This window comes from Urocitellus parryii, chromosome 2 (assembly GCF_045843805.1).
Source record: "Urocitellus parryii isolate mUroPar1 chromosome 2, mUroPar1.hap1, whole genome shotgun sequence".
NCBI lineage: Eukaryota > Metazoa > Chordata > Mammalia > Rodentia > Sciuridae > Urocitellus > Urocitellus parryii.
The window spans coordinates 12,844,839-12,854,256 of NC_135532.1; positions in this window are offsets into that span (position 1 = coordinate 12,844,839).

Here is a 9,418-nt window from a genome sequence, read left to right on the forward strand (position 1 = left end):
TCACAGCCTTAGGTTTCAAAAAACAAGTATTCTTTGTTTTCCCATTGTTATATAAACATATTCATAGTAGAAAACCTGAAAAACATACAAAAGAAAAAAAAGTGTTAGATTTCTGTTACTGTAACAAAATGCCTGAGATAATTAATAAAGAGGAAAGGTTTGTTTTGGCTCATAATGTTAGAAGTTTCTGCCTATGACTGGCCCTATGGTCAATTGCTTTGGTCCTGTGGTAGCAGATACATCATGGTGGGAGTATATGGTGGAGGACTCTCCACATGACTGAGTGAGGAAGAAGAAAGGGCCTGGGCGCCAGAATTTCCTTCAAAGGCATTCCCACAATGACTTCCGACCTCCCTCTCGGCCCTGCTTCTCAAGTGTTCCACCATCTCCCAGCAGCACCACAGGCTGGGGACAGGACTTTAACATGCAACTTTGGAGTCACTTATCCAAATCATCACAGAAAAAGAAGTATTTCTTTAATTCTAATACTCTAGGTTAGTAGCCAAGGATAGCATTCTGTCTAGATTCCTCCGTTCTGTTCTCTCCCCGTATACACAGTCACGTTTTTTGACATAATTTTTAGCTTTTAAAAAGCTTGTTTGTATGTTTCCCATGTTATTGCAAAATATTCTCTTACACTGTGATCACTTAATGATCACACATTACAGTTCTTTATTATTGGATATTTAGTTTCTAATTCTTCACTTATAAATAACAATTACAATGAATTAGCTTTGTGAATATAAATATAGCCACATTTCTGGTTATTTCCTTATTACATGGTTCTGGAAATAGAATTGCTGGTACAAAGGGTATACATATTTTTAAGAATTTGATACTTACTCCAAATTGCCTTCCAAAAAGTCTGTACTGATGTTATAGCTCTGGCACTAAAGCCGTAGTTGTGAAAATAGATAATTATAAAGACCCACTTCTTGTTTTCGGAAATCCCCCTACATGGCATTACTGTATTTTTTCATCCTTATAAATTTGCATGGTGAAAAAAAGATGCTTCATTGTTATTTATATTTGGATCTCTTCAATTAGGATAGAGCTGGGATTCTTCTGTGCATCTCCCCCACCCCGCCCCCTTTGGTCATTTGTAATTCCTGCTTTGTTAATTACTGTTCACTCTCTGGCTGTTTTTCTTTGCTTCATCATATTGTGGAGGCAGATATTTCAGTACTGAATGCCACGAACCTTCAAGCTTCAGGAAGTACCTAGATTGTATTTCATTTCAGTCTCAGCTTTGGAAGTGTGCTGAGGGAAAACTGCCCAAGCTTGCCTTTCAATTTTCTTTCCTTAAAGAGATTCTGAAATAACAAAAACCAGATTTGGTTCCCTTCAGTATCCATGGGCCTCAGAGGGAAATTCTCTCATCCTGGGAAGGGAGAGCGATTACAGGTGAGTGTGGCCTGCTCCGCGTCCTTCTCCTGGGGCCCTCTTTGCACAATTTCTGCTCTGAGAGTGGGGGTCAGACTGTCCTGGTGACCGAATCCTGGTGCCCAGTGTAGAGCGGCTCTCCTCCTCCCCCGTGGTGCTGGAGTAGATGAGCGCCTGAGTACATTCCTTTTTAAGGATGCAGAAAACGTAGACTGCTGGCTTCGGTTTAGTCCAGGCGTCGATGCACAGCCAGAAGTGACTTTCAGAGTGAGAGCCAACCACAGCTCGTTGACGGGACTCGGTTCTTTGTATCTCTTGTTCTTCTTCTGTGTGATTCAGTTGGCTTGCAGGTGTTTAACAAATTATTGATAAATGCAGATTGATAATAAGTATCATTGCCATTTGATAATTCTCATAAACATGTGCATTAGTCAGCTTTCTGTCACTGTGACAAATACCTGAGAAGAACAACTTAGAAGAGGAAAGATTCATTTAGGCTCCCAGTTCCAGAGGTTCCAGTCCACGGTTGGACAACGCCATGGCTTTGGTCCTGAAGAGAGGCAGAAGATCATGGTGGAGGGGTGTGCAGAGCAAAGCTGCTCAACTCATAGCAGCCAGGAAAGAGAGAGAAAGGGACTTTGGACAAGAAATACCCTTCCAGGGCACTCCCCACCCCCCAGGGGACCTACTTCCTCCAACTTGGCCCCACTCCCCCAGCCTCCCCCACCACTAGTAGTCCACTCGGCTGTCGATGGGTTCATCCACTGATGAGTCAGACCAGTCGAAGTCCAGGCCCTCCCCGGAGCCCCACCTCTGAACACTGCTGCAGGGGGGACCCAGCCTGCAGCACAGGAGTCTTCCAGAGACACTTCATGGATAAGCCATAACATAACGTTGTAGGGATTCCTCATTATTCTTCTCACTTTACCGACAGGGAAAGGGTGGCCCAAGACGTGTCCAAGCTCGTACAGCGAGCAAGCAGCAGAGCCAGATCCAGACCAAGCCTGGGACTTCAAACCCATGCCGTCTCTCAAGACTATGCCATGTTGGGTGACCTTCTTGTTCTCTTTAAACTTTTGTTAAATTCCGCAGGTGGTGGTTATGTGTGTCCAAAGTCTGGGTTAACCTTACCCATGAGCCTTACCCTCTGCGGCTACCCTAGTGGGTGTCACAGTTGTCTCTCCAGAACCTATTCCTCTCCTTTGAGTGGCCTGAGTACAATTTGGGTTGGGTGTAAGAATACTTTAACCTCTTGACCAGTGCTTTGGTTCATGAACAGGTGAGTGACCCAACTGTGGCCAAGAGGGTGTTCTGGAGACTTCTAGGGAAGCCTTCTGTCTGTGCTTTAGGGAGTAACGGAAGCCCCACACTCTCTCTAGTTGGGCAGCAGCAAGGAGGTCACAATTCCTTATCATCCCACCCATTTTTTTTTTACCATTGGATTTTTATTACTTGCAGGGCAGAGTGTCTAAGAAATAAAACTTCCAAGGCATTCAGTTTGCCCAGAATGCAGTTACATAGCTCCTGTGTTCACTGCTTTTGTTTTGGATTTCTTTTTAGTGCAATATAATTTTCACATAATAAAATGCTCAGATTTTAAATGTTCGGTTGGATGTGCTTTGACAATTGTTAACTTTGTACCCAAACCAAAAGCAAAACACAAGACATTTCTATTACCCTACACATGGCCCTCCGGCCCCTTTCTAGCCGACCCCTCCGCTCTGACCCAGGCTTTCTGATTTCCATCAACAGTTTAATTTGACTTGTTTCTCAACTGTACATAAATGAAATAATACGGAAATAACACAAGGGGAATTCTTTTCTAGCTGATTCCTTTGGCTCAGTAAACTGTTTCTGAGATCCATCGATGTGTGTATCAATTCATTCTTTTCATTGTGGAATACTATTTCATTGTATCAATATACCATTTCTTTGACCTTTTCGTCTTGTGGGGATTTAGAACAATTTCAAGACCTATGGTAAAGACTGAGGTTGCGGACCAGGGGAGTAGCTCTGTGGTTGGGTAAGTGTTCAGCATGCAAGAGGCCTTGGGGTCAACCCACAGCACCAAAAAAAGTAACAAACAAAATGACTAAGGCTACTGTGAACCTTCTTGTATATGTGTTTCTGTGGATCTGTTTTTCTTGGGAAAATTCCTAGGAGGGAAAATACTGGGCATTACATTTACTTTGAAGTTCTAAATAGAAGCCCTTGGATTCTGGATGATTGAGTGAAGAAAACAGTGGGGCAGTTACTGAGCTCAGAAACTTCACAAGGTCACAGTGGAATTTCAAACTCACCCTGTATTTTTTTTTTTAATGTGGTGCTAGGAATTGAACCCAGGGCTTTGTGCATAACTTATAAGCATAGACTGTACCACTGAACAACATCCCCAGCCTATTTTTTTGAGGGGGTGTGTGGGGAGGAGGGATATTAATCATTACCAAAATATCAGAGAAGGTCATCAGGGTGTGCCCAGTATGCACTCTAGACACTTGGCCTCATACATGACCTCCTCAGCTCTCACTTAGTAGCCTTTTGACCTTGGGCAAATTATTATTATTATTTTTTTTTAAAACATACACACCCTTATATTTTGTAATATTTATTTATTTATTTTTAGTTTTCGGCGGACACAACATCTTTGTATGTGGTGCTGAGGATCGAACCCGGGCCGCATGCATGCCAGGCGAGCGCGCTACCGCTTGAGCCACATCCCCAGCCCCTTGGGCAAATTATTAACATCTCAGATCCTCAGTTCCCTATCCATAACATAAGGATTAAAAATAACACTGACTTCATAGGGTTTTTGTGAGAAATTAAGTGAAGTAATGCATATAAGGCCTTTATCAAATTATCTGATACAAACTGGGCACGGTGGAGCAGGCCTGTAATCCCACCGACTCAGGAGGCTGAGACAGCAGGATCTCGAGTTCAAAGTCAGCCTCAGCAACTTAAAGGGGCCCTAGGCAACTTAGTGAGACCCTCTTTCAAAATAAAAAATAGAAAGGCTTAGTGGTTAAGTGCATCTGGGTTCAATCCCCAGTAATCCCCAGTAAAGTCTGATACATAAAATAGCTAAAAATTATTAAACCATTATGATTCTCATAATGTAGCCTCTTACAACAACCTAGTAAAAATTAATTTCCCATTTTCAGCAGCAATCAGCGATTTGTCCTAGTTACAGAATCAAGAGTGTGATTCAAATTTTAGGTCTATTTTGGCATCGCGGCCTGAGCCAGTTCTACTATACTGTTCCAGAGAGAGACTTTTTTCCCCCCCCAGATTATATCATTCAATCTTTATAGGATTCCTTTAGGGTGATTTCTGTGACTATGAAAAGAACAAAAGGCTCGAAGAAAAGAAAGTGAACAACTAGACAAACAGAGGCCTGAGACACAGTCTCGGAGACACTTGAGGATGGGGAACCACAGACACCCAGAGAACTTCCCAAGCTTTCCGGGGTTTCCTGGGGTTGTTCTGTAGAAAAAGACCGGAAGGAAGAGGCCTGGCACTTTTGGTTTTGCTTTTTAAGGATTTCTCTACCTACTCTAGTTTTTCCTCTCTTCTTTCTCTGGGGTGATTGGTTCGCTGTTGGCATGGGGCAGATTGCAGATGGAGCACTCAAATAAGTTGAGGAGGGATGACTTGAGTTTAATAAAGGGATGATTATGAAGGTGTGGGCAGAGGGAGGGGAAGAAGAGACAGAGAACACAGTGTGGAGAGGCCATTCCCCCAGCACCTGAGGAGACCAGGGCAGGCGTGGCGCCTGCTTCACAGAGGGGAGGTATGCCCCATGGTGGTTGTGCCGTTTGGTACAGGGACACAAGACATCTGTGGTGGCCTGCAGGGTGGAAGGCAGGAAAGAAATACCCTGACTTTCCTGGGTCTGTCCCTGATTTGTGAAGGAGGGCAGGAAGTCGGGGGACAAACAGGCAGCCACCCACCCAGCACTGGCGTGGGGGGGTGGGCGAAGGCAGCACACTGTGCTGGTGACCTTCAGGGGGACATTTTAATCCACCTCCTGCCCTTGTGGGAATAGACTCAGAGTTCAAATAACTTCCCCAAGGGAAGGAGCTGGTGTCGGTCAGTGGTTCTTAATCCTGGCCGAAGACTGGGGTCACCTGGGGAAGGCTTTCAACAATACTGGAACCTGAGCCTCACCCTGAGATGCCAGTGTGATCCTCTGGCTTGGGGCCCAGGCAGTGTATGAAAAGCTCCCCAAGTGATTCTGCTGTGCAGTTGGAGTTAACAGGGAGGTTTCCATGCTGTATTTATTGCCATCCCAGCCACTAAGGGCCACAGGGCCCGTGACAAAGAAGTTACTGATCTGAGGGAACCTACTGTCTGATGTGAAGCAAACCACCACAGTGCCACAGACCTGGGGGACGTCCAGTGCCGCAGTCTGGCTGGGCACAATTCAGGAGCCACTTGTCAAAAGAAACGAACTTTATTTTTAGAACACACACGCCAAACCACACAGCTCCTCAGGAGAACCCGCAGAGCCCAACTGCCACCACCGGCTTCCCACAAGCCTCTCCACCTCCCCCACTCCTCCTGCTCTTGAGGCCGATTGGCTGGGTCGCGTGGGCGGAGCCAAAAAAGTCCCCCAATGAGCAGCTCCGTGGTCTGAAAGGGCGGGGAAACAGCCCAATGAGCATCACCACAGAGGAGCCAATCAGTTGGTAGCTAGAAGTTTGCTGGGGCCGCTGTGAGCCAATCATCAGCCGGCAGCTGGAAGTTTGCTGGCAGCTAGAAGTTTGCTGGGGCCCCTTCGGCTGTGGCTCTCAACAGTCCAGGGATGCTGAAGGCAGTCTGCACAAGTGAGAGAAGCATCCTCTGGGGAGATAAAAGGTCTGCTGAGCTGCGGCAGTAGCAATGCTAACACAGGTAGCATAGCTTTCCCAGTGCCCATCATCGCTCCTTGTTTATTAGCATTAGCTAATTTAACTCTTATCACCACTGTAACATTCACAGCCCGGTTGTGCTAGGGCAGCAGGATAGGCTGCTAAGAGACCAAAGAAGATGGGAAGTGAGACATCGGGTTGTTGAACTTTGTTGAACAATGCTGGCAGGGAGGGCAACGGGTGGGGCACCTCTGTCCCCTGCAGTGCAGTCATGTCTCTGTCCCTGGTGACATGACTCCAGAAAACAGTGCCTCCGTCTCTGTTGACTCTTTTTCCAGTGGCATCCGGCTGGACGAGTGACACCTGCCCTCTCTCTGTGTCTTCAGTTTGGTGCCAGTCACCACAGGGAGGTGGGTTTTATAAGCTGGGCTACAGATGTAGTGACGTCACCAGACCAGCACTCCAGGAACTTGGTGTGCACACAAGAAAGCAGCTTTCTCCAGATAACACCAGTTTGTCCTAATTCCCAGCCTGCGGGAGAGAGCCCTGTCCTTCAAGATAATGTGTATCTGCACATTCTGGCCCAGGCTCACTCTCGTTGTTCCTTAACTTGGCTAGATTGTTTAGAACAGGGAGGACACTCAGGGACATGGTGTTTCACTGTCTTTTTCTCCAAGGATGATACAACCACCTTATGAAAGGTCTGATTATTAATAATTTACTTATAATGAATTACCCACTATTAATGATCATTTTATTAATTTATCATCAACTTCATTGTACAGAGGCAGGATGTGCGAGTGTCTTGCTCAAAGGCCCCCAGAGGTAGAGGTGGGCATGAACCCAAGCAGTTCAACTTGGGAGCCACCCGGGTCAGAGCTATGTGATGTGGCCAAGTGAGGCAGGGGTCACGGGAGAAGAGGGAAGGTGAAGGCAGGGGGCCACCGACAGAAGACACCATCCAGAGGGACCTGCCTGGGTGTCCTTGCCAGAGCTGCTGCTGCTCTCCCGGGGAGGCGCCGCGTGCTGTGTTTTATTGTAAAGCCCCACAGAGAGCCTTGGGCCTGTTAGAATTAGTCCAGAGAGAGAGAAATGGAGGCAGGTAGGGGCCCTGGGGGATGAGGAAGGAGAGAGAGGTTCGGGCTGGATTGAAAGAGAGGCAGTTGAACCGCTGCAGAAGCAGAAACGCTTGACACCCAAGTCCTTTCCAGCTGTGGAGCGCAGGGTCAGGCCTCGGGCTGCTGAGGATAAAGCTCTGGGGCCGGTGGTGCTCTCGCTGTGTGGAGCAGTCGCTGTGTGGAGCAGTCACCGTGTGGGACGAGCTGGGAGTTGCCGTCCTTCCTAAAAAGGAGGAAAGCGCTCTCGAGCCATGGCCTCGGGTGGGAGTCTGGGAAAAAAAGGTTCAGGACATTTAGAGAAGCAGGTTCAATGGCTGGGTGTACGGTGATAACCCCGTTTCCCCTGGGTCAGAAAAGGAATGAGATAAACACGTTCTTCCTCAAAAGGGCCAGAGCCGGGGAAGTGAAGGGCTGGGGCTGAGGAGTCGTGGCCTGAGCCTCCAGGACTGGGACTGAACCCCAGGATGGGGGAACAGGGGCTCCGGGGAGGGGATTAGGAGCCAGGGCTCTGCCTTCGAGGAGGCCCCTTACTAGAGGGCTTGAGGGAGTGAGCCTCCTTCCCCCTGGGCCTTGTGAAAGGCCAGGTGAAAACTGCGAGAAGGCCCATCTGTCAGGCAGACCGCCCTCACGGCTCCCCGAGTCTCCTGGCACCTTGAGCTTGGACTCTCGGCCTCTCCAACCATGAATAATAAATTTCTGTTGTTTACAAACTACCCAGTGTGACTTGCTTTGTTATAGCAGCCTGGAGGGACTGAGACAGATGGCATGGCAGGATTCTTTCCTGGAGGGAAAGAACGGACCTGCTGGCATATTTTGAGTGGGGTTCTGTGCAGAGAACCCGTGGGCAGCCAAGGCTGGCAGCAGCCAGGGCTCCGGGGAGGAATCGCTCCTCACAGGGTGGGCTGCCTGGAGACCCTGGCGTCCATGTGACATCTAGAGCTGCCCACTGCCAGAGGACCTGGGCAGCAGCCCAGGGAGTGCTCCAGCAAGGAGGCAAAAGCTCTGGACCCAGGCCAGCCCTGTCCTGATTTTCTGGCACCAGAATTCTTACATAATTTTGTAAAAAGTGGGAGACATCCTCTCCCACTGAGGGGTGGGCAGGACTGCCCTGGCTTAGAAAAAGTGGGTCTACCTGACTTGGAAAAGGAGAGAAATGTGAAGTGTCCCTGAATTGAATTCTGAGCAGTAAAAGTCGTTGCTGAAAGCTCGGTTCTTGTCCCCGATGTCAATCTAATAATGAGGACACGGTTTTGAGAAGAAGGAAAAAGAAGATTTATTGGTTTTCTAGCAAAGGAGAAACACAGGGGGCTCCTGCCCCAAAGGCTGTGATTCTGCCCATGAGCAGGAACAGGGGGCTTTTAAAAAGGTGACTCAAGGGCTCTGTTGGAGTTGCACTTCACTTGTCATTTCTGAGATCTTCTGGTGCCATCCCCAAAGTCTAGATTACTTAGTTCCTATGGTGGGTGGGGACAGATAACTGGGCCTAGGATGGGGAAGAAAGATAACTCTGTTTCCCCTGAGATTAGAGGAAGAGAAAGAAACATGGCCATTTAAAAAGTAAGTTGCAATAGCAGCAAGTGTTATCTTGAAAGCATGAAGTGGACCATTGTTACAAAGTCTCAGAGCAGGTGAGCATTTCTTCTCCTCCTCCCTCATCTCCTCCTCCTCCCTTTCCTCCTTCCCCCTCCTTCTCTTCCTCCCTCTCCTCTTTACTGGTGGGGACTGAGGGCTGGGATGATGCAGAGCAGTTTGCTAGTGGAAGTTGAAATCTTAGCATAAAACATTTAGCATCTGGTAGAAACGTGACTGAGGTAAGCTCAAGGAATGTGAGGTCATATTTGTAAATCAATTTAAGTAAATTTAGAGTTTTGGGAAAACACATTTGGAGGAAGAAATGGAAATGGCTGACCGTCCCTTCCAGGTGCACGCCCTCCCCTTGGGTGCTACTGGATTACAACTGGCGCTGGGGTTGAGGTGGACGTGGACTTCAATCTGCTCATTTCTTCCTCCACATCCTATGAGCGAGCGGGTGTTCCTGGGGCCTTCCAGCTGAATGAACTCAGCGGCTTA